This window comes from Bubalus bubalis, chromosome 2 (assembly GCF_019923935.1).
Source record: "Bubalus bubalis isolate 160015118507 breed Murrah chromosome 2, NDDB_SH_1, whole genome shotgun sequence".
In the NCBI taxonomy this organism is placed as follows: Eukaryota; Metazoa; Chordata; class Mammalia; order Artiodactyla; family Bovidae; genus Bubalus; species Bubalus bubalis.
The window spans coordinates 2,411,245-2,436,954 of NC_059158.1; the positions used below are offsets into that span (position 1 = coordinate 2,411,245).

Genomic DNA, 25,710 nt, shown 5'->3' on the forward strand with positions numbered 1-25,710 from the left:
GGGAAGCCCTTTTTATTATCTTACTTATAATTCAACTGAATAGAAATCAACTTGCTTTTTCTGGACACTATGCCCTATTTTAGAAATCAGCCGTAGAGTTTCATTTCTGAGATGGAAACTAAACTCTGGGGAAGGAGACGGTGCATAGAGGAGACACACAGGAGGGAACGTGGGGTCCCCTGAGGAGAATCAGGGGCAGGTTTCTGAGGATGAAGCCAGGGGGCCCTGTGATTAGAGATAAGGGGCCTAGCAGGTGCTGAGTGACTTGCTAACAGATTAAGTCTAAGGGTTTGGTGAGTCTTGGAAGCCCACGGTTTTTAGGAGGCAAATATTAGCATAATAGGCCAGTATCTCCCCAACTCCTTGTGATGTTCTGTGTGTGTTGCCTTTGGGGATGAAATCTTAAAGGGTGTCTATAGACTGCGACCAAACAATGTACATCATCACTCTTGGCTCAAGAGGTCCCCAGTAAGGACCAGACTTCACCTCTGATGGTCCCCATAGCAACAACGTCTAAGGCTCTTGGTTGACTTGTTACAAAAATCTTGGTTTGCACCAGAACATTACTTTTTAAACCACATTTAAATGGAATTTGACAAGGATCTAACACAGAGATGTAAAGCAATTTCACCACCATGATTCATAAACATCGAGGCACATTTTACATTTATGATTATGGTCCTTAATTTATTCCATAATCATCCTCATCCTCCTAACAAAACAATGAATGTCACCAAAGACTGGGTGAGTGTTTACATATTCAAGATGTAAAGACATTCAGAGAAAATGATGCCACGTGAAGATCTTCTCGGATAAAGATCTGAAGGGTGAATTGTCGTGTCAAATCTGTAATGGGCTCCTCTGTTTCCCACCTGTGTAGACTCTGCTGCAGGATTTGCATCTACAGATAAAGGCGATGGAACTCTTTCTGTCAGGTAATGAGTCTCCATTGCATCTTCTGCTGTCGGGCCACCTGCAGGTCCACCTCAACACCATCGCCTGCTACACATGGGTTAAAATGTATCCACCGGAGACAGCTCATGGCTAAACCACTGGCAGCAGCTGAGATGGACCAGGCTGCCCAGCAGAGAGAAGCAACCACGCTATTTGACACTTCATCCCTTTGGCCCCCCAGAAGTCCTCCCTGCTGCCGAGTTTGAAGACACTCTGAGATGAAGAGCAGCCCAGCTGGTGATCTCATGTTTTGTGAGCAAATCTGAGCTCATTTGCATCCTTGCATCCATTGCAGTAAAGAATGACCTCTAAACCTTAGAACCCTTTTCATACACGTGTGGGACCCCCACTCCAAAGAAATCACAACATGGACAATGACTGCAGTTTAGGGGGAAGCAGGAGTTTCTCCGTAAGGTCACGAGCCTGCCGGCAAGGCTACTGGCTTCGTGATGGAAATCTGCAGGCAGATTTCTTACCATCTGAGCCACCAAGGAAGCCCAAAGCCGGTCGCCATTTCAAAAGCAAAACAGGAAAGTAACTTCTTCCCCCACATGATGGCCGTGGATCTGCCGGTGACTCCGTCTTGGTGTTGGCCCCGCTCCCTAGTTCCATGGGCAGTGAGCCCTGGAAACCAGCCTGTGCTCAGACAGCGAAACAACCCCTGGCGAGCTGGTGGAAGGTGCTGGTAACAGGGCTGGTCTTGAACTGCATGGTGAGAATGTAATGCCAGGGGTGTCTATGGAGTGGAAGAGTCAGGCGGCTGGAGGGTCTAACCCAGGCTGAGCAGGGAGAAGACACAGCTGGCAATTCTAGAAGTCACCACAGATAAAGAGAAGAGTGCCTTGAACTTAGCATGAGTCAGAATCATTAGGGAGATTTGTTGAAAGGTCAATTGCTGGATCCCGTTCCCAGACTCTCAGCGTCAGTGGATCTGGGATGAGGCCAGAGGATCTGGGTTTCTGGCAAGTTCTGGAGTGATGCTGGGATGCAAGGACCACTCTTCCGAACCCAGTGGTCTGAATCTTCCAGTGACCGGCTTTGCACTTTCTGCCCAGAACAGCGCTGGGGCTGCTGGGGGTGGGATGGGGGGAGGGTGGTAAAGGTGGAGGCTCAGGCCAACGGCTACTTGCCAGCCTCGTGGTCCTCCCAGCAGCCCGAGAGTGAGATGTGCCTTCCCATCTCTCCTGAGGACACTGGATCAGAGGGGCTTTTCTCGGGTCTCACGGCCAGTGTCCATCAGAGCCTGCTCTCTCTGGCCTGCAGGCGCGGTATCAGACTGTCTGGAGCTCCCAGAGGATTGCCACACGTGGCGAAGGTTGAGAGCCCCTGGGCTGGGACTTGCCCCCAGAACCAGCTTCCAGAACGCGAGGCCGTTGGCCCCTACACTGTAGAGATTCTCCCCTGGGGGGTCTCAGTGGGGCCTAGGGGTTTCCAAAGTCAGTTTTGTGAAAATGGATTTTTTTTTCCATCCTAGAACTAGAGGAGTTGTTGGGAAAGGCAGGCCTCAGTGGACAAAACTTTTGGGGAAAACTGTTTTTAAGACAGAGGACGCGGTGGTCACCCATGGTTGGGGGCTTCTCCTGGCTCTCCTGAGGAGTGGGCTCCAGTTCTAGGCCATGTCACCAGCACACCTCACTCCCAGGTGTGTCCTGGCCGGCGCCTGTGACTCATCTGTTTTCCACCGTGTCCACCACGATCTGCAGGAGACAAATGGCCACTTGAATGAAGGTCGTCTGAGGGTTGTCAACACGGGGGCTGCTTACAAAGCTGGGGACAAGCTGGGAAACCAGAGACAGAGCAGTGCCCAGAAGATAAGCGTGCGGAGAAGACTACTCCGAGAAGAAGAATGACCTTCGGTCAAGGTCAGCCGGAAGCTGCCCCACAAGAAGGGAGTCAGCAGAATGAATGTCCCACTGCCGGAGTGTGTGCTTAACACGTGTGACATCTGTCCATTTTCCTGGTGTGATCTCTCTCCCCATCCCCTAATTCGAGCTACTAAGTGAGGACACTGGATGATTTTCTTTTCTTTTTATGAATTTTTTTTTTTAATTTTGGTAAAACCACATAAAAACCTTCTGTCTAAACCATATTTAACTGTTCAGTCCAGTGGCACTAAGTGCATTCACACTGGTGCACAACCATTACCATCATCATCTCCCAGGTTTTCACCTCCCTGAACTGAAACTCCATCCCCATTACACACCAAGTCCCCATCCCCCGGGCCCCTGGCACGTCGGAGGCAGAACTGACAAGAGATGCGCTCGGCTGGCTCCAGCCCGGCACCGCCCCATTTCACCCCAGGCTCCTGCCCACTCTCCCCACTGACCACCCCAGCTGGGGGCAGAGGGGGAGGGCAGCCCAGGGAGGTGGTCCACATGCAGGGAGACTGGGGGCCCGAAGTCATGCCTCCTGAATCTCTCCCACCCGTTCCAGGGGCCCTGAGGCTCCTTCCTGGGACCCAGGGCTCCTCAGGGCCTGTCTGGACGCCCTGACCTACATGCTGATGTCAGGCTCAGCTGACACCATGGCTCCAAGCAGACCCCAGGCCTGAGATCCGGGCTGTGGTCGGGGAAGGGTTAGGGCCAGGAGGGGCACAGATGTCCTCTAAGCCCGGCTGTGAGAATGAAATCTGACGCCAGGGCGTCGCTGGGGAGTTGGCGGGTGAGGAAGGTGAAAACCTGGTGGGAGTTGGGGTCCCTGGGAGGGGAACGCTGAAGAATGTCCCCATGCTCTGACACAAGTCACTGCGGAGGGGGTCACTCCGCCCAGTCCCCGCATGCAGACACGCTCTCTGACTCTCAGGAAGGCCAGCATCTGAGCTCCCCTGACTGAATCAGTGAGCGATTCTTCCCTGGAGATGGGAAACCATTCCATGAACACTAGATAGAATAATTCTTACAGGATTTCATAAACATCTAGAAAACATTTTCATTTTGTACATGCATTTTTTTTTGTTGTTTGGCTTCTACAAAAATTCAGAGGCGCTTTCACCAAAGGTTCTTCAGTTCAGTTTAGTTCAGTCGCTCAGTTGTGTCCGGCTCTTCGCGACCCCATGAACCGCAGCACGCCAGGCCTCCCTGTCCATCACCAGTTCCCGGAGTCCACCCGAACCCATGTCCATTGAGTCGGTGATGCCATCCACCCCCTCATCCTCTGTCATCCCCTTCTCCTCCTGCCCCCAGTCTTTCCCAGTGTCAGAGTCTTTTCAAATGAGTCAGCTCTTTGCATCAGGTTCTTACAACTGTAAAATGTCATTGCTGTGATGATCACCTAATACTCCATATGAATCCCAGCCGTGAAAACCCGTTTTTAAAGTCTCCTCAATCCAATTAAATGCCTTCCTGGCCCTCTGTCTGGTGTGTCACAAGGGGATGGCTACACTTGATTCTATTATCCTGAAATGTGTGTCCAGGTGCCTGAGGGGCCAGGGGTTAGGTTCCTAGCTGCTAAGCCATGAACTCAGGGTTGTGGGCTGTTGTAGGAAATGCTGGAGGGAAGTGATGGGGGTCTCCACGTTGGGGAGTGGACGTGAACACAAGGCCTGCGTGTCCCCTCGTGGAGCACGGCCATGCGTGATCCAGGAAGGACCCCCAGGAAGTGATGCCTGCCCTCCCCCACTCTTGTGAGAGTCAGCCCTCCTCCAGGAGCCCCGCCACACAGACCCCTGAGCGCCCGGCCGGCTGGGACTCCAGCAGGAGGCTCATCTGTTATTTTGGGACCGTGCCGGCTTCTACCTCCCCACCCTCACTGAAGACCCTGAGGTCAGGGACCTCTGGGAAGGCGTATTCACCTAAACCACTGGTCTCAGAGCCTCCTGGGCTGGGTGGTAACTGGCCTGTTGCTTCGAAAATATTCACCAAGAAGGCAGGCTGAGCAGTGGAAACATATGTGGACCCTTCGAGAAGGCACACCCTCTGCTCATCCAATCCTTGGGAGTTTTTAATGATGCAGCGGAGGGTCCAGAGAGGGTGACAGCTGGGGGCAGGCCGGGGGAGTGCCCCGCCTTCTGACTTGTACCATCTTTTATGTCTTCAGGCACTTTCCCCTACATTGCTCCGTTTGCTCCCAGGAGCGAGAAGACCGTTACAAGATGCGGGGACAGGCTCAGAGACACCGTGTGGCCCACGCACGCTGAAACCGCAGAGACTTAGATCCCGGCTTTTTGACGCCAAGTCCAGCTTTTAACACAACTGGGCGAGGCTTCAGAGAGCAAAGCTCTCAGCACTCACTGAAGACCTACTATGCGTCTGGCACATATTTTTCCTGTTTCATTCTTTCCCAGGCCAGCCTGGTGAGTACGCACTTGTTCATTTTAGTGAAGAGGAAGCCAGCCCAGCATCCAACAGCATGACCAGCTGGAAAGTGGTAAGAGTTGGGGTTAAAACCCAGTTCTGCCTGCCTTTTAAACCTCTTTCTCTCATCTCTGCTAATGTCGTCCTTTTAAATCACATATGAGAGAACAGAGGCCCCAGGGGTTAAGTGACCTGCAGGCTGGCACAGCGGGTCTCAGGGAAAGCTGAGCCTGGACTCCGACCCACGACCCTGCCAGGCTCTGGGCCTAGTGATGGTCTCATCGTGGCTGCCCCCAAATCAAACAAGACCATAATGAGGGGCCCGTTAGTCCTTCACAAGCAGCTCTGACATTTAGCAGAACTGGGTGAGGAGAGAGGGCTGGCATCACAGCTTGTGGCCGGGGATGGGTCTGGGGCAGCCCTATATATAGATGTCATTGTTTGCCAGTATTTTCAGCTCACTCGTCCGAGCCTCCTGGTAAAGTCTTTCAAGTCCTGTTTCTCCGTGGGCACCGTGAACCGTGTGGAGAAAATCTGTGGACGCCGAATCACTAATGCTATTGATTATCTCATTGTCTGAAGTAGCCCGCTGGGACTCTGTTCTGACCCAGCTGCAGACATCCGAGCGGTGGGCACGCAGTCTGAGCTGTGTCCGCAGAGGCACGGACCCCCGGGAGTCGTGGAGAAGGACAGAGGTGCGGAGCCTGTTTCGAGACCCCCCACAGCCCTCACAGCAGTGACAAAAGGAGGTGCAGACGGAGGCGGTCTCTATCCAGGGAGCAGCAGCAGAGATGCTGACGTCAAGAAAACACAGGGGCTGTGACCCCAGCGATGACTCTATTTCCTGTTCCAGGCGGCTTGGCAGGGATTCCTGGTACGAGGAACACTTACTCGCTGTCAAGATTTACTGGTCTCTATGCCTCACAATGATCTGAGAGGCTAAAGAGATGGGAGAGCCTATCTTTCAAGGACACAGGTTGGCTTTGAGTGACATTCTGCCAGCATCTCTCTGCTGTTGCAAATGTTTATAAAGACTGATTAATACGGGAGGCGAGGAGCGAGTGGATCTCTGACCCTCCCGCGGGCGAAGGATTGCAAAGCATCCCTATTAAAGTGAGGACAACAGAGGCTGAGAGAGAGCACCAAGGGTCACTGTGAACAGTTGTGCGGGTTGTGCACTGAACAACTCTAGGGGGAGCCATTTACTTTCCAATCTCTCTTCAGATTTGTGCTGTGCATACTGTACATGTTGTATGTGATGCCCCGAGAGTCCAGGGCAACCTAGAGTCTATCAGCTCTGAAACATAAAAATCAGAGAACTGATTCAAGGCAGAGCGTCTTGGATTTAAATTGAAGTCCACCTGACCCAGTCGTCCTGACGCCCTCCTGTACCTGGAGGAAGATGGCTTCAGGTTTGTTTGAACTCTCAGAACTGGAACATCAAGGACTCAGGCAGTTTCTACAGGCAACACCATTCTCTCCCACAGCTCTCCAGAGCCAGGGTCAATTAAGGTAGGTTGACCCCGAAGGTTGACTCCAGTAGGAGCAGATGGCTGAACAGGCAGCTGTGCCCTTGGGGACAGCCGGAGCCTGGCCCTCCAGCTCCGGTACGGCCGAGGGCAGCACGCGGTAACCAGTGGGCTCCCTAAGCTCTTGAGCGCAAGCAGCAGTGGCGAGGAGGCAGAGCTGCTTCCAGCCCCATCCTAGCAGCTGCTGTGCCCGGCGAGTCCCACCGACCCCGTGGGCGTCACGGCCCCAAGGACTATCAGGGTGGCTGTGGTTGTTCAAGTTACAGGGGCCCAAAGAGCGCCCACTGTGCCGCGCATGCAGGCCACTCAGAACCATCTTCAGAATCCAGGGCACGCTGGGAGTCTCGGACACGTCTCGGGGGGTTTGGGGGAGTGAGGATCGGGGAAGACAGTCCAGGCTCCGCAAAATCGGGCTGTGGGGATCCAGGGATATGACCTCATTTGTACCCAGAGGCTGCCAAAGCCCGAGGTAGGCTGGCTGCACAGGGAGATTCATTTCACTGTAGAAACAGGGAGCGTATCTTGAAATGCTTTGTCCTGTACTCCTAGGGCTCCTGGGAGGAGGGGTGGGTAAGAGGAAAGGCTGGGACCCCGGAACAAAAATAAAGCAGCCTGCGCTTCCCAGGGGTCAGAGTGAAGCCAGCAAGGAGACAAGAGGACCGGGTCACGGGTCAGCAGGAATGAAGTCGGGGGCCTCAGGTGGAGACGCGGCAGGTAACACTCAGGTCCTACTCCCCAGACTGTCCTGGCCCGGGACCAGGCTCCTTGTTGTCCAAGAAGAGGACCTGAGGGTCTCGTGGGATCTTCCTTGAGCTACTTCCTCAAGGTCTGGCTGGGGCCCAAATCAGGAGGAGAGTAAAACCCATCCATTAGGATACGCTGCTCTCGGAAGTCCCTGCCGGGCTGACTCGATGGCCATCGCGCTGAGCATGTTGATGTTGTCCAGGCCTCACCAGGAGGTCCCGGCAGAGGTGTCTGAATTAAGACGATGGGCAACCTTCTGTAAGAGGGAACAAAAACGGGGCCTCTTCTGCCCAGAATGATATGACGGAGACGGAAACTCGTAGAATTTTATCAGATTCCTCCAAAGAAAACGCAGGGAAGTACTGTTTCAGTGCAGCCAGAAGAAAACTCGCGGACTGACTGTCAGAGGGGCACCCCAAATGTCAGGGAGCAGGGGCCCTTTGCACAGCTGAGCCGCTGAAAGCAGCCGTTCCTTCTCAGAACCTTGTGCTGTGACGGTGCTGTCCGACCGGCAGGCTTCCGGTGGGTCGTTGGAAGCGGCACGCATCTCACCCACTTCCGTGTTTTCTTCTGCTTTAATGAGATTTAGGGAATTGAGAGCATTTGAAAGAAGGCTGGGGGCACTTCCTTGGTGGTCCAGTGGCTAAGACTCTGCACGCCTGGTGCAGGGGGCCCAGGTTCGATCCCTGGTCAGCAACTAGATCCCACATGCCACCTCTCGCATGCTGCAATGAAGCGCGTGCCACAGCTAAGACCCAGTGCAGCCAAACAAATAAACGATTTTTTGGGGGGAAGAATTCTGGAGACAAAATAAGCTGGGAGTTTTTTGTTTTTTGCTTTTTTTAAGCTGGGAGGTTTGCTGTGGACTCCAAACTAGTCAAACTCTGAAAGTCACATATGAGATTTTAAAAAGTAGCAAACGGCACCCAGGAAGCATCAGCTTTATGAGATCTGTGCTTCCACGGAGCCCTGAGGGCAGGGAGTCTGAACCAAGAACAGAAGTAAGGAAGACGGACTGTGGCTGCTCATAGCTGGGGCCATGCAGGTCTCTGGTGCCATTTATAATAGAGAACAAGTCTCAATGTTTAAGAAATCAACAAGTTTAAGAAATTTCTTAACAAGTAAGAAATCTTAGGCAAACAGCAATATCCACTTAGGGCTTCCCAGGTGGCGCTGCTGGTAGGGAACCCACCTGCCTCTGCAGGAGACACAAGAGACAAGGGCTCAAGCCCTGGGTCAGGAAGATGTCCTGGAGGAGGGCACGGCAGCCCACTCCAGTATTCTTGCCTGGAGAATCCCAGGGACAGAGGAACCTGGCGGGCTACAGTCCACGGGGGCCGCAAAGAGTCGGACACAACTGAGCACACACACAGTATCCGTTTACTGCCGAGAGGAATTCATTAGCAGTTGATCAGCCTCTGCTTGTTACATCTTTTCCTTTGTTGTCTCAAATAATTGGCTCCCAAAGCACGAGACAAAAATCATTGGCAGGGCTTCAAATCCCTTTGCACAGCACACGTCATCTGTGGATTCAGTAAATATTTATCACATGTTCTATGGACTACCATTTTTCACATTGGTATTAATAAAACACTAATCTAATAGAAAACATTGCTAAAAGGTATTGACACTTTTTGTCATGTACTTTTTCAATCAATGGGTACTAAATAAATACAAATGCTATTCTAAGCCTGTATCTTTTAAACTGTAGTTTAAAAACAGTATTATTCTGTTCTCTAATTGAAAAAAAAATAAAGAATTCTTATCTACCATGTATTGAGCAATTATTATTTGTCTGGCTATGTGTGAAGCCCTTCACATGAAACATCTCATTTAATCCTCATAACAACTTATCCAGGTAGATGTTAAGGTGTAACTCCCATTTTATAGATGAATAAACCGCGACTTGAAGAGTTTTGGTAGCTTACCTATGTTCCCAAGAGGTGGAGACCAGTCCAACCTATAATTGAAGGAAATATTTCTCTCATAGCCCTTCTATTCAGAGATAGGTGTGAAAAAATTTTAGACTTGGTTTTTGTGTCTTTTTTTCAAGCTTTTTCTTTTTTCACGAAAGTGGTTTTGTGTTTTCACAGGCATCTTTATATATCAGTTTTTTCCCCCATAATACCATGCCTTGTCCATTGTATGGTTGAAATGCATTTTATTTTGCCATTTCCCTGTTTCTAGGCATCTAGATGTCTTTTTTTTTAATATAATGAATTTGACTGCACTGGGTCTCAGTTGCAGCCTGTGAGAACTTCAGCAGCAGCGTGGGAACTCTTAGTTCCCGACCAGGGAGGGAACCAGAGCCCCTGCACTGGGAGCACGGAGTCTTAGCCACGAGACCACCAGGGAAGTCCCAATTTAGATGGTTTCTAAGGTTCATTATCAATAATGCATCATGAGAGAGTGTAAAACTGCCCACCTAGCATTTGCCTCTACGTCTCCAACCTTAAAATCTGTGCTGGCCATGAGCCCTGACGAGCCAAGCGAATCCAAGCAGAGACTGGTGGTGTGCTCACACGCTGGGGGGCTCTCTGGCTGCTCTTGGGAACCCAACAGTGGCCCCCACGGGACGAAGCCAAGCTGGCGTGCTGGAGGCCACCACACGTGGCCCAGTTACCCTGCCACCCCTGCCGACAGCCTGTCAACCGCCAGACCGCTGGGTGAGCTCATCCGTGGTCATCTATGGCCAGCCTGACTGCAGACACACGATGGAGCCCAGCAGGGCTCTGACAGGCTGATCTGAAGGAGAAGAACCACCCAGCTGATTCACAGATGTGAGTGCTCAGTCGCTCAGTCACCTCCAATTCTTTGCGACCCCATGGACTGTAGCCCACCAGGCTCCCCTGTCCATGGGATTCTCCAGGCAAGACTATTGGAGTGGGTTGCCATGCCCTCCTCCAGGGGATCTTTCTGACCCAGGGAGCGAACCCCAGTCTCTTACATCTGCATTGGCAGGTGGGTTGTTTACCATTGGTGCCACCTGGGAAGCCCTCCAAAGAGCTTACCAATTATGAAATATTATCTTTTTCTGTGATTTAAAATGCCAATTTTATCATAAATTGAATGCTGGCGCACACATGCACGCACTTGAGTCTCTTTCTGTTATCTTATTTGATCCTAAATGAGTGCAGACTTTTTAACAGCAGGGGTTTTATAGTCCTTTTGGGCAGCGGCAGTGCAAACACTTCCTCCTCCCTAGTCACTGCTTATAATTCTTTTCAACTTTTTCTTGGCAGTTCTTGCTCATTTTTTCTTCCCAATGAACTTTAGAATCACTTTATAAGAGTCTAAAAAAAAATGCCTGGGAATCATGACTTTTGATCATTATTTACATTTTTACTGTGATTTACATTTTCACTTCAGTCTCATTTGTCCAGGTTGCTTGCAGACTTCCTAAAGTAACATCCACATCTTATTTACATCTTTGATATCTCCACAGAACCTTATACACAGAAAATGCCCAATAAGTGTGTGCTGATACAGTGAACACTCCCCAGAAACCTCCATCACCAGGGCTTTTTAAAAATGTATTTTTAAGCTACATATCAAAAGAGGAAAATAATAGCAGCTACTGTACATCTGATTTCATGATGTATTTTCAAAAGACTCAAGTGAAATAGTTTAAAACAGAAATATCAACATTTAAATGATTCTATGCAAAATAAGGGGCGGTGGCCAGGAGGACCAACCCCACGTCCAAGGAGCTGTGGCTGCGTGGGCTCAGGAGGGCCTAGAGGAGCTATCCCACGTTGAAGGTCAGGAAGGGCGGCGGTGAGGAGATACCCCTCGTCCAAGGCAAGGAACAATGGCTGAGCTTTTCTGGACCAGCTGTGAAGAGATACCCCACGCCCAAGGTAAGAGAAACCCAAGTAAGATGGTAGGTGTTGCAAGAGGGCATCAGAGGGCAAACAACACTGAAACCATACTCACAGAAAACTAGTCAATCTAATCACACTAGGACCACAGCCTTGTCTAACTCAATGAAACTAAGCCATGCCCTGTGGGGCAACCCAAGACGAGCGGGTCATGGTGGAGAGATTTGACAGAATGTGGTCCACTGGAGAAGGGAATGGCAAACCAGTTCAGTATTCTTGCCTTGAGAACCCCATGAACAGTATGAAAAGGCAAAATGATAGGATACTGAAAGAGAAACTCCCCAGGTCAGTAGGTGCCCAATATGCTACTGGAGATCAGTGGAGAAATAACTCCAGAAAGAATGAAGGGATGGAGCCAAAGCAAAAACAATACCCAGCTGTGGATGTGACTGGTGATAGAAGCAAGGTCCGATGCTGTAAAGAGCAATATTGCATAGGAACCTGGAATGTCAGGTCCATGAATCAAGGCAAATTGGAAGTGGTCAAACAAGAGATGGCAAGAGTTGACACTCTAAGAATCAGCAAACTGAAATGGACTGGAATGGGTGAATTTAACTCAGATGACCATTATATCTACTACTGCGGGCAGGAATCCCTCAGAAGAAATGGAGTGGCCATCATGGTCAACAAAAGAGTCCGAAATGCAGTACTTGGATGCAATCTCAAAAACAACAGAATGATCTCTGTTCCTTTCCAAGGCAAACCATTCAATATCACAGTAATCCAAGTCCATGCCCCAACCAGTAACGCTGAAGAAGCTGAAGTTGAACGGTTCTATGAAGACCTACAAGACCTTCTAGAACTAACACCCAAAAAAGATGTCCTTTTCATTATAGGGGACTGGAATGCAAAAGTAGGAAGTCAAGAAACACCTGGGGTAACAGGCAAATTTGGCCTTGGAATACGGAATGAAGCAAGGCAAAGACTAATAGAGTTTTGCCAAGAAAATGCACTGGTCATAACAAACACCCTCTTCCAACAACACAAGAGAAGACTCTACACATGAACATCCCCAGATGGTCAACACCCAAATCAGATTGATTATATTCTTTGCAGCCAAAGATGGAGAAGCTCTATACAGTCAGCAAAAACAAGACCAGGACCTGACTGTGGCTCAGACCATGAACTCCTTATTGCCAAATTCAGACTGAAATGGAAGAAAGTAGGGAAAACCACTAGACCATTCAGGTATGACCTAAATCAAATCCCTTATGATTATACAGTGGAAGTGAGAAATAGATTTAAGGGCCTAGATCTGATAGATAGAGTGCCTGATGAACTATGGAATGAGGTTTGTGACATTGTACAAGAGACAGGGATCAAGACCATTCCCATAGAAAAGAAATGCAAAAAAGCAAAATGGCTGTCTGAGGAGGCCTTACAAATAGCTGTGAAAAGAAGAGAAGTGAAAAGCAAAGGAGAAAAGGAAAGATATAAACATCTGAATGCAGAGTTCCAAAGAATAGCAAGAAGAGATAAGAAAGCCTTCTTCAGTGATCAATGCAAAGAAATAGAGGAAAACAACAGAATGGGAAAGACTAGGGATCTCTTCAAGAAAATCAGAGATACCAAGGGAACATTCCATGCAAAGATGAGCTCGATAAAGGACAGAAATGGTATGGACCTAACAGAAGCAGAAGATATTAAGAAGAGATGGCAAGAATACACAGAAGAACTGTACAAAAAAGATCTTCACGACCCAGGTAATCACGATGGTGTGATCACTGACCTAGAGCCAGACATCCTGGAATGTGAAGTCAAGTGGGCCTTATAAAGCATCACTACGAACAAAGCTAGTGGAGGTGATGGAATTCCAGTTGGGCTCTTTCAAATCCTGAAAGATGATGCTGTGAAAGTGCTGCACTCAATATGCCAGCAAATTTGGAAAACTCAGCAGTGGCCACAGGACTGGAAAAGGTCAGTTTTCATTCCAATCCCAAAGAAAGGCAATGCCAAAGAATGCTTAAACTACCACACAATTGCAGTCATCTCACACGCTAGTAAAGTAATGCTTAAAATTCTCCAAGCCAGGCTTCAGCAATACGTGAACCGTGAACTTCCTGATGTTCAAACTGGTTTTAGAAAAGGCAGAGGAACCAGAGATCAAATTGCCAACATCCACTGGATCATGGAAAAAGCAAGAGAGTTCCAGAAAAGCATCTATTTCTGCTTTATTGACTATGCCAAAGCCTTTGACTGTGTGGATCACAATAAACTGTGGAAAATTCTTCAAGAGATGGGAATGCCAGACCACCTGATCTGCTTCTTGAGATATGCAGGTCAGGAAGCAACAGTTAGAACTGGACATGGAACAATAGACTGGTTCCAAATAGGAAAAGGAGTATGTCAAGGCTGTATATTGTCACCCTGCTTATTTAACTTATATGCAGAGTACATCATGAGAAACGCTGGACTGGAAGAAACACAAGCTGGAATCAAGATTGCCGGGAGAAATATCAATAACCTCAGATATGCAGATGACACCACCCTTATGGCAGAAAATGAAGAGGAACTCAAAAGCCTCTTGATGAAAGTGAAAGTGGAGAGTGAAAAAGTTGGCTTAAAGCTCAACATTCAGAAAATGAAGATCATGGCATCCGGTCCCACCACTTCATGGGAAATAGGTGGGGAAACAGTGGAAACAGTGTCAGACTTTATTTTTCTGGGCTCCAAAATCACTACAGATGGTGACTGCAGCCATGAAATTAAAAGACGCTTATTCCTTGGAAGGAGAGTTATGACCAACCTAGATAGCATATTCAAAGCAGAGACATTACTTTTCCAACAAAGGTTCGTCTAGTCAAGGCTATGGTTTTTCCTGTGGTCATGTATGGATGTGAGAGTTGGATTGTGAAGAAGGCTGAGCGCCGAAGAATTGATGCTTTTGAACTGTGGTGTTGGCGAAGACTCTTGAGAGTCCCTTGGACTGCAAGGACATCCAACCAGTCCATCCTGAAGGAGATCAGCCCTGGGATTTCTTTGGAAGGAATGATGCTAAAGCTGAAACTCCAGTCCTTTGGCCATGAGAAGGCCAAAAGGCCAAAAGGCCAAAAGGGATTTCTTTGGAAGGAATGATGCTAAAGCTGAAACTCCAGTCCTTTGGCCATGCGAAGGCCCAAAGGCCAATGAGTCAACTCATGCGAAGAGTTGGCTCATTGGAAAAGACTCTGATGCTGCGAGGGATTGGGGGCAGGAGGAGAAGGGGACGACAGAGGATGAGATGGCTGGATGGCATCACTGACTCGATGGACGTGAGTCTCAGTGAACTCCGGGAGTTGGTGATGGACAGGGAGGCCTGGTGTGCTGCGATTCATGGGGTCGCAAAGAGTCAGACACGACTGAGCGACTGATCTGATCTGATGCAAAATAAATTAATAGATCTAATTTGAAACTAATGCCAAAAACTATCCAGTCTTTTTCGTACTTCCCTTTTACTGTCATGTTGAACACTGAAGTCTAAGGAAGCCATTACTCAGGTTTCCGTTGTTTTGTTCTGTGTGTGTGTGTGTGTGTGTGTATGTGTGAGATGAAACCCAGTAAGACTGACTTCTGCTATAGTGCTTCCCTGGTGGCTCAGATGGTAAAGAATCTGCCTGCAATGCAGGAGACGCGGGTTTGATCCCTGGGTCAGGAAGATCCCCTGGTGAAGGGAATGGCTACCCACTCCAGTCCTCTTGCCTGGAGAATCCCATGGACAGAGGAGCCTGGTGGGCTGCAGTCCGTGGGGCTGCAGTCAGACACAACCAGTCACATGCATGCACGTGCACACAGATGTAGGAATGTCTCCATATACACATGCTTTAAAATGGAGAACCTTAGTAGAGGTAGAGGAAGTCTATAAGGCTGGTTCATCCTCCTGACCCTCCAACCTCAGTGTGTCCATTTGCAGAGGAATCTACACTATTACGTTTGACATTGACCTCGAGAGGCAGTTCCTCCATTTAGGTAACAAGGAAACAGATTATGAAGAGAAACATCAGGCCATATAAGGAACTGACAGCAAAACCGGGCCTGGAATCCCCTCCACTTGCTCCCATTTGAGTGATATTTCTATTACGTTAGGCTGTGACATTGCAAATTTCTTGACCTTTTCCCAAAACCAAATTAGAGTTACTTTGTGGAAGCGTGCCTTGTATAATTTTGGCCCTGGTTTTGGGGAGAGAGGGTGTCATGAAATCAAACACACTGCTAATGGAGGCCTGAAAACTCTAAAAGAGATGGATTTTTGCTAAAAGATAAACCTGCTCTTTAAAAAGAGCACTATCTCTTTCAAAGCAAAATGGCAGCCCAATAAAGCTATTGAAGACTATGTGCAATAAAAAGTGAAAAGAGGCATAAAAAGTGAAAAGAGGAAATGTGGCCTCAAAGGAGAGTGACTTTCCATAGTACAATCCATCAGGCTGCAGAGGAGGTGGACGGAATGAAAGGGGGGCCGCCAGACGCACCTGGAGCAGGACTGATGCCGGAAGGGGAGGCTGAGATGCACTCAGAGCTGCGCTGCCTCAGAGGGCTTCACATGCGATCGCAGCTACGGAGGTAGAGCACCGTGAAACGAGGAGTTTAGAAGACAGCTTTGCCGCCTAGCCAGTCAGTAATGCCAGTCAGTAACCTAACCTGGGGAGAAACACCCTTCAGTCAGAGGCTGTGCAGCCCGACTGTCATCTGACCAGAGACCATTTATCACCCAGAGGTGGTAACCGTGGTTACAGAAGATGAACGACAGGTAGGTGACTCACAGATTCTTCCTTTCCATGTGACAAGGCAGGAGTTCATAGATCAGGCACCGCACCTCGAGCAGAAGGGAAATATTTATGTTCACTTTTAGAAAAAGAGACCCCAAGAAGCACACAGAAGAGACATGCGTCCTCCTTGTAAGGACAGACTTCTAAGGATTTCCGGAACCTCCTAACACCCACACAGTTGTCAGAAAAAGAGGCTTAGTATAGCTTGATGTCTTCTTTTTATGGATTGGGGTAAAAAGAGTCTTTTCTCTAATTGAAGACAAAATAGCAAATGGGGAGGTTGTTCCGTGGAAGCCGGGTTTCTCTGGCTCTCTGGCGTGTCTGAGTCACTTAGCTTGAAACATCACAATGAAGGATTTTTTGAAAGAAACAAGGCAGAGTTAATAGAATGATTCACCTCCTGCCTGATACAAACTCAGTCCCGGGGGGAATTGCGAATGCAAATGTGAAAGGCAAAACAATAAAGCTCTAGAAGATAACATAGGGAAACGTCTCCACGACTTTTGAGACGGACAAGTATTTCTCAAACAGAACACACAAAAGCACTGGTTTTAAAGGAAAGACTGTTAATCTGGACTGTGTTACAATTAAGAATTTCTGATCTACAAAAGTCACTAGTAGGGAGAGAGTGAAAAAGCAAGCCGCAGAGTGAGAGAAGATATTTGCAATACGTACATTCAATGAAAAACTTGTGTCCAGAAAATATAAAGATTTCCTGCAAATCAGTAAGAAAAAATAAGTCAATTTTTAAAAAAGAGGTCAAGATCTTGAATAGGTGCCTCATGAAAGAAGACATCCAAATGGCCAATAAGCGTCTGAAAATGTGTTCAGCCTTACTGTTCATCAAGGAAATGCAAATTAAAACTCCAATGAGATTCCATTGCACGTGCACCAGAATGGATGTTAAGAAGACAAACTATCCCAACGGTTGGCAAAGACATAAACTAATTAGAGGTCTAATATACCGTTAGAGAATGGAAACTGGTACCGTCACTTAGAAAAATTCTAGGATAGTATCACGATGTGGGCTCAGTCCCTGGACGGGGAAGATCCCCTAGAGAAAGGAGTGGCTACCCACTCCAGTATTCTTGCCTGAGAAATCCCACAGACAGAAGAGCCTGGTGGGCTACAATCCATGGGGTCGCAAAGAATCAGACATGGCTTAGCGACTAAACAGCAAGTTGACTAAAATTGAACATACGCCACCCCCGCCACTCAGTGAGTCTGCTCCTGGACTTGCATCACAAGTGTGCACCAAAAGACAAGAGGAAAATCCTCGTAGAAACACTCATTGAGCTTGTAAAGGATATTACTCGTTATAGTTCAAAGCTGAAAACCAATCAAGTGTTCATCAACAACGGAATAGCAAATTTGTGCTCTAGTCATAAAATGGAGTAGTATACAACAACGAGAAGGAACAATTACAACGTGGAGGAGTCTCTCACACATGGCTTTGAACAAAAACGATCAGACACATAGGAGTGCGTGCTATGTCATTCCATCTATGCCAAGCTCAAAAGCAGGTGAACTCACAGCTATGGTGGTAGAAGGACGTTAGTGGCTGCTGCCTCCTGGAGGTGGGACGAAAGAGACATGATTCAGACGGACGTGTGGAAGCCTCCTCAGGTCCTGACAGCATTGTTTTCTAATCTGGACTAGATTACACGGGGATGTCCACTTTGTGAAAATTCTGTGCACTTTTCTGTAGCAGGTATACCTCAATCAAATATTTATCTAAAATTGTACACAACATGAATACGTGTATACACACATTCCTTAGCTATGTACTTAAAAATGGTCAAAATGGTAAATTTTGTTATGTGTTTTTTACAATTAAAAATTTATGCATGAGACAGGGTGCTCAGGGCTGGTGCACTGGGATGACCCAGAAGGATGGGATGGCAAGGGAGGTGGGAGGGGGGTTCAGGATGGGGAACACATGTACACCCATGGCGGACTCATGTCAATGTATGGCAAAACCACTACAATATTATAAAGTAATTAGCCTCCAATTAAAATAAATAAATTTAAAAAAATTGTAATAAATTTTTATAATACAAAAAGAAGGACCAAACCCTGCTGATACCTTGTCTTTGGACATCTGGCCTCTAGCACTGTGAAGGAATAAAGTCCCATAATTCAAAGCCAAATAGAATGAAGTCAAATAATACACAGCCAACCTCTTTTCCATATTTAGCTCCCCTCAGTTCCTGTATCAGTATTTTTTTAAAGCTCAAGTTAGTTTCTTATGTTAGCAATATCTGTACCCCCAAATAAATGCTTTCTAATACAAAATGTATCTCAGTTTAAATAAGGGAGTTTCTTAGAGAACAAACTATGGTTGCCAAGGGGAAGGGATAGGGAGCTGGGGATGGACATGTACGCACTGCTGTATTTAAAGTGGATGGCCAGCAAGGACCTGCTGTACAGCACAGCGAACTCTGCTCAGGGTTACGTGGTGGCCTGGGTGGGAGGGGTGGTTGGGGGAGAACGGATGTGTGTTTATGTGTGGCTGAGTCCCTTAGCTGTCCACCTGAAACTATCACAACACTGTTAATCGGCCATACCCCAGGAGAAAATAAAAACATTAAATAAATAGATAAGGGCGTCTCACTCCAAGCCCTATGGCTAATAGAAACAGCACTCACTGCCCAGGGCCTCGCTGGGCTCTGGGATGAGGTCGCCACAAGACGCTGCAAAGCAACTATACTCCAATTAAAAAAACTTAAAAAAAGGAAAAGGTCTATTCTCAGCTAAGCTCCAGAGAGACACTTGGAAGACGTAAGCCAGGCCATGTCACTCCTTTGCTGAAAAGCTTCCATCTCACCCCAGGATCCGTCCCAGCCAGCACTTGTCACATGGCTTCATCTCCTGCTCCTCTGTGCCTCACTGGAGAGCAGGTGAAGTCCTGCTTGGAGTTTTAATGTGGATGGAAGCCTTGATTGGTTAAACAGCAGCAACGACCACAACTGGAGGGTGCTTCCCCCCAGGATCCTGAGGTGGCGGGCTCAGAGCATCCGCAGAGGCCCAGCCCTCCAGGCGCCGTCTTCCTCATCCCCGTGGTGTGGGGCTGGGCTGGCACCAGCTCTGATCTCAGCCGTGGGCCCCGTGGGCCGTCTCCAGACCGCACCGAGGGCCGGGACCAGGTCTCAGCTCTGCTGGGAGCCCTGTGGGACCTGGAGGCCCTGGGAAGACTGGAGGGACACAGAGGAGAAGAGGGTTTCTGCACCTTTCCCTCCAACACGCCACGTTCCCCCCGCCCCCGCCCCAGTCTCTGCCTTGTGTCTGCTTCCAGGGCCTCCTTCTGGGGTGGGGAGCAGGCGAGAGGCGCAGAGCTGAGCTTGATGGCAGCCTCCCCAAGGACTGCTGGGGGCATGGCGGACCTGTCCCCTCGCTTAGCTCCGTGCAAGTCATTCTCCCTTCGTGGTCACTGCATACATGAAATTTGGGGGCCTCCATGGTGACTCAGTGGTAAAGAATCTGCCTGAAATGCAGGAGATTCAGGTTTGACCCCCTGGGTCAGAAAGATCCCCTGGAGAAGGAAATGGCAACCAGCTCTAGTCCTCTTGCCTGGGAAGTCCCATGGACAGAGGAGCCCATGGGATCATAAAAGAGTCGGACACAGCGGAGCCACTAAGCCACCAGCAAGTCATCCCCGACACAAGCGCTCTGCTGGGAAAGACGCTGGCGCAGTCAGTTTAGCTCTTTCTCTAACCCCTGCTTCCTCCACTCACCCATCCTCCTGCAGAGCAGAATTTCCACTTTGTGAAGGTTCCTCTCCTCCCTGCGTGATTCAGGGGGCTCCAGCTGCCATTCCGACCCTGACCCGAGAGGAGACCCCAGGAGGTGCAGGCCCGTGGTGACTCCCCACGTCCCTCTGCCAGGGGCTGGTTTGTTAGCTGTTCGTCAGAGACCGCGGGGCGTGTGAGGGGCTCCCGGGAGGGCTTGCTCCTTGCACGGAGACTGTCCGTGGGTCGATGATGTGGGAGCTGCTGCAGCCGGTTCCGGCTCCCCAGGGATAAAGTCAGCCCTGGGCACAGCCGGGCAGAAGGAACCTGCCAGCCGTGACATCGCAGCCACTGAATTCACCGACGCTGAGCCCCTTCGGATGACAGGGAATAGATTTCCTTTTCATTTAGGCCTATTTGAGGCAGGGTTTTTCCACTCGTCACAAATGAAGGAACCCAGTGTCTGCCCTCTCAGGGCATCTAGGCCTTCTGTGATAAATAAACCCCCTGGCCGTATCTCCACCGCCTGCAAGAGAAGACTTCCCTTCTGTGGGCTCCCTCTGGCTAAGGCCGCCTGGGTGTCTGAGGCCTGCTCCCCGAAGCAGTTCATAACCGTAACACATCAAGTGAGGGACGGGGACCCTCCTGTCTGGGGACTCGTGCGTCAGCCTGTCCCCTCCTTCCTGTGAAAGATGAGGAAAGGCAAGAGGAGGAGGAGGGGGCTGGCAAAACGCAGCCTCCAGGGCCTCCCCGGATTTATGAACGCTCATCCGCACCTGCTCTGGGCGCTGAGTGCAGGTTTGAGGACCGGAGTCGGGAGAGTGAGGCAACATCTGAAAGCTTCACTCGGCCTCGACCCCCACTTCCACCTCCCTTCCTGAGACCTTCCCTTCTGCAGCCTCCAGGCTCCAGGCGGCGCCCTTCGCTGCTCCTGCTCTGGGCTTTGCCCTGAGCTGCCGCTTCCAAGGGGCCTGTGCTTTGAGGTGCTCAGACCTGGGGTGCAGACACCGTTTCTCAGCCACAGCCCACGGGTGCCTCACCAGCAGTGAGGACCTGCCCCAGGGGGTGTGCTGCTGAAAGCAGTTGAAGACGGGCTCGTCTGAAGATTGCAGACCCCTTGGCCTTTAAAGCGCTTGTTAGAGCTGACCCGAGACTGCACCCCACCCCCCCCCCCCCCAGGAGACGGGCCCCGGGCATGCTGCCTCTCGGTCTCAGGGCTCAGGGCAGTGCCGCGCACGTGCAGAAACCGCCGTCTGCTCACTGCTCGTCGGTTGGGGCAGGTGGGGAAAGGGAGACCCCTGGGCAGCCCCGGACGGGCACGTGGCTCCAGTCTTCACGGGAGGAGGGACATCTGTCCTGCCCAGGGAGAGTTGTCTGCGCAGGTGGGGTGGCGGATGTTGATCTTGACCCCCTCCTCCCAGGCTGCCCCTTCTCGGCCTTCTCTGACCAGGGACAGCCCCACCCTCTGGCCCTTTCTGTGCTCCCCCATCCTCCTCAGCATCTCCACAGTCTTCAGTCGTGCTCGGAACCGGACATTGCAAGTTAACAAGACTCTGTTCCTCAGACGAATGCCCAGGGGAGCAGCCCTGCTTCCCAGCGATCATCTGATATATTTCTTATAATAGTTTTCAGGATCTGGCTGGTCAGTGGACAATGGGTCCAATGAAAACCCTCTGCCGCTGTGGGAACATGTGCAGGAGGGGTTGGTCAGGGGCCGGGGTGCTGATGGGCATCTCATAGACTCGGAGCCTCTGAACTGCCTGCAGAGAGACGGGGACCACAGCCTCTGCTCCTGGAGGAGCCCTGAAGGACAGAGGGAGGTGCTCTTGGGGTGACACTGGGGTCACCCAAGGCCGGCCCCCTGACGCCTCCGGGCACCGAGCAGCTACAGGGCAGCCCTGGCCTTGGGGCAGGCTGCGACCAGGAGTGTCTGGGCTGGTCTGTGCTGTCCCCTCCGGCCGGATGCCACCTCCTCCACCCTGCCCTGGAGGCATCTTCAGATCTTTCTTTCCCAAGCATCTGTGTCCTCTCTGGCTGCGATTTCAGAGTGTGTGGCATCAGCTGCTGTGGGCTGGGACTCACTTGTATTCTCTGCGAGCGTCCTCCCCACCCAGAGCCTGCCCACTGTGGGGTGGGCGAGGGGGGCACCTTCACCTCCACGGCCTGTAGCTTGCAGACACGGCGTAGGTTGGTTCATAAAAGAACAGATATGGTCCTCGTGTCTAAACCATGAGACGAGCATTGTCACACCCATTTCACAGACGAGATCTGCCAATAAAGGCAGAGAGCTGGATTAGCGATTCAACTCAAGTCTGCTCTTGGGATGACTGTGTTACTGTCTGTTAACCTTGGTTTGATGTGACCACCAGGCGCAGGGCCTCCTACGTAAATGACTCCCAATAAACATGGGATCTGGGAGTACTGAGAGAGCCAACTGGGCGTCTGGAATAACACAGTTGTTGGCGTAGCCTTCTTAAGGGGTGCTTGCGCTTTAGACAGGGGAGGGTGAAGAGAAACAGGTGGAGGACCCTCTGCACTTGGTAAACAGTAGAGGTGCTTTCGGAGAAGGCACTGGCACCCCACTCCAGTACTCTTGCCTGGAAAATCCCATGGATGGAGGAGCCTGGTGGGCTGCAGTCCATGGGGTCGCTAAGAGTCGGACACGACTGAGCGACTTCCCTTTCACGTTTCACTTTCATGCATTGGAGAAGGAAATGGCAACCCACTCCAGTGTTCTTGCCTGGAGAATCCCAGGGACGGGGGAGCCTGGTGGGCTGCCGTCTCTGGGGTCGCACAAAGTCGGACACGACTGAAGTGACTTAAGCAGCTTAGCAGAGGTGCTTTCCACCCTCCTTCCCTGACCCACTGCTCAGAAGGGACTGAGTGAATATTGTCACTTTGCCCAGCCTCCCCCCGAGGTGGGAGCCCCCATGGGTCCCCCTGGGTCCTGGAGACATCCAGCCTCCATCAGGTGGGAGTCCCCGTGGGGACCCCGGGTCCTCGTCTTCCTGGTCCTCGCTGGTACATGCTGGGTTCTCATTACATGAGCATCTCTGCAGCATACATGGCTCCCCGTCCTCCCTTCCAGCTTCAGCAGTGCTCCCCTGGTGCAGCTCCCCCCAGGACCCAGGTTGTGACCCAAGGCCACCGCCTGCACAGCTGCTCCCCTCCAGCCAGGGGCTCTTGCCGACCGCCCCTTCCTGCGTCCACCTGCCGCTCTGTGTCATCTGGTGGCCGGAAGCCAAGAGCCCTCTCTGCACAGCTGTCTGCTCGGGGGTTTCTCTTCCATCGTGTTGGGGATGAGCACAGTGCTGGGTTTGAGCCAAGCACCTGCTCAGTGAGGAGCCAGCACGGCCAGGCTCCCCTGAGGACTCCGGCACCTGCTCATAAGCATCTTCCCATGCAGCCAGCCCTTCCCACACAGAAACTTCCTCAGAGTGGAGGCAGGCCGGCCCCTTGCCCGTCATCACGCCTCCACGCCCTCATCAGCTTCCAAGTCTACTTGTTCGCTGCCATTTCCACGAGCTGCGATTCTCTTCTCATCCACAAATATTTAGGCTCTGAGACCCAGAACATCCGCTGAACCACAGCTGGGAGCCGGCTGTGCGGGCGTCTGTTCAGTTCCCTAAATCCACGGCCCTGTGTCTGGCTTCCCGCTCCGGCCACCTGACCTTGACCTGAGTGATTTCAGAGCTGCCAGTGGGACTCCAGCAGGAAGCGAGGCCTCCGAGGGGGACGGAGGCTCAGCTTCAGAAAGCCGCTGGGGTCACAGCACAGGCGCCCCCGAAGGTGAGTCTCTGCCCCCTCCTGGCACATCCACCCCCCAGGGCAGGGCTGGAAGCGCGTGCCCGGCCCCGCGGCCCACCACCGCGGGAGGCAGGATGGGTCACCGTGACTGTGCTGCAAGCCGAGGGGCCAGCGTGTGGCCCTGGGGCCTGGCACCCACCCCTGCCACTCGTCACGTCCGCTCTCTTCTGGGTTTGGAGAGCTGAGAGTGAAATGAGAAGACACGTATTGCTTCCCTTCTGTTTCTCTTCCTGTAACCATTCTTTCTCTTGGGTTCTGTTTTTGTGGAGAGCAAAACAAAGTTAAAGGGAAAGAGCTCCAGATGCAGTAACACCCAGGGCTGAATTGTAAGCCTGAGAAATGCAAACAGAGTTAAAGCTCGGTGCAGCACCTCTGTGATGCTGAGTAAATCACTAACCTGCTCTGGACCTGAGGCTGCTCACAGGATCCCACAGAGCTGTTGTCAGGAATCTCTCCTGGCTGTGTTCTCCCTGACTTGTGTGGTTTTCTGAGCCCACTTACAGGAAACGTGTGAGGTGCCCTCAAGGCACCGGGTGATGCCGCCCTACTCCCTGTGGGTGGTGCTGCGTGTGGCCCGCCGGGAGCCAGGGCTGCTGCTACTTCCTGTGTTTCCAGGAAGCCGAGGGGAGACGCGGAGTTCTGCTGTTGGACAGACGCCCTCCTCTTCCAGCTGGGCAGGTCCAGCAGGCCCACGGGCAGCTGCCTGGCGGCGAGTCCCTGGCTTCGTCCTGTTTGACACCAGCGCCCTTTGGAAAAACTCCCAGAGCTGTTTTCTGTCTCTGCTCTCCAGCATGAGGGCAGAAGAGGCAGCTGGATTTCGTCCCTCAGCAATCAACAAAAATGAGGCGAATGAGAGTGACTTCCAAAAGGAAAAAATACTCCTGCTTTCCAGGGAGACGCATGATTCGGGACCTGACACGGCATTTGCTGTTGACTGTCTATTTTCTATCTGAATTCATGTGTCACGAGTAGGGAAAAGACAAGGCGAGTGCATGCAGGAGGGGGTAGCGGAAACCTGAGAACGCAGCACGCATGGAACAGGGAACGCAGGCCACAGGGCCCACTCTGACTGAAGTTACACCCGCTGCAGGCAGGCAGGGCAGCAACACCGTCGACACACGCCTTGTGCAGTGCGCGGGTCGTTCCATTCTTCCTAGACCAGCGCGCTTTCAGTTTAGGATGGCGGTGGGCGGGGAGGGTGGGCATAAGACGGGCCCCGGGGGTTTCTCAGACTCCACACCCCTCTCCCTCTCCCCTCTCCCCTTCCCAGAGAGTCCCCTGCCTCCTGGCTGAGAAGAGTTGCACTTTATAAGGACAGTCTCCCAAAGACAGCCCAGGGCATGCTCAGGCTATTAATGGATCAGAGATAGAAAGTGAAATCCTGCTATTTCCTGCCAATCAAATTCTTCCCCGGGCCAGAACCCGAGCCCAGGTGAGGGAGTCTTAGCCTCAGCTCACAGGGCTCCCCAGCCTTCGTGGGTCTGATATTTTACATTTAATTAAAAGAAATCATTTAAGCTTACAGGCAACATTAAGTCCTTGGTAGCCGGGGAGACCGTAGGTCATGGATAATTGATATCCAGCAAAAATCCCCAAACCTCATTCGCATCAGTAATCTCAACGCCGCCGTCCCCCGGCCAAACAAGCGCTCACCAGAGCTGCTAATCATGCTGCCCTCTTGCCCGGCTGGCACCCCCTGCCCCACTGACCCCCTTCCCCACCGGCCCCCCTTCCCCGCCGCCCCCCCTTCCCCTGGCTCCGCTCCCCTCCGTGGAAGCGTGAAGTACTGCACAGGCCCGCCGGCCGACCGCCAGCCACAGAAGCAGAAAACAGTATAACTGAGCCTCTGCATGCATGCGCCCCATTTCCCACACAGCGAACACCCCAAACCCAAGTCTTAGAACCTCCAGATTAGTGCTGGAGGACTACTGCAAAGACACCTGTGCTATAACCAGGCTTTTGCTTCATAACCAGACTCACTGTGAGATTCTTTAGGCCAATGGGTGTTAATTTCTGCAGGTTCTCAGATTCTT

At 51.0% G+C, this 25,710-nt stretch overlaps 1 long non-coding RNA gene across 2 annotated transcripts; it reads right to left on the reverse strand.

Moving 5' to 3' along the window:
* Nucleotides 1-659: 659 nt before the first annotated feature.
* On the reverse strand, nucleotides 660-24,346 carry LOC112579139. Of its 2 annotated transcripts, XR_003103574.3 has the most exons (3): nucleotides 24,075-24,346; nucleotides 19,877-22,138; nucleotides 18,080-19,336 (listed from the first exon to the last, which is right to left on the reverse strand). It is a non-coding gene; the product is annotated as an uncharacterized LOC112579139 (long non-coding RNA). The 2 variants fall into 2 exon arrangements; XR_006543730.2 differs by lacking the exons at nucleotides 18,080-19,336; nucleotides 19,877-22,138 and adding an exon at nucleotides 660-2,651.
* Between the last annotated feature and the right edge of the window lie 1,364 nt (nucleotides 24,347-25,710).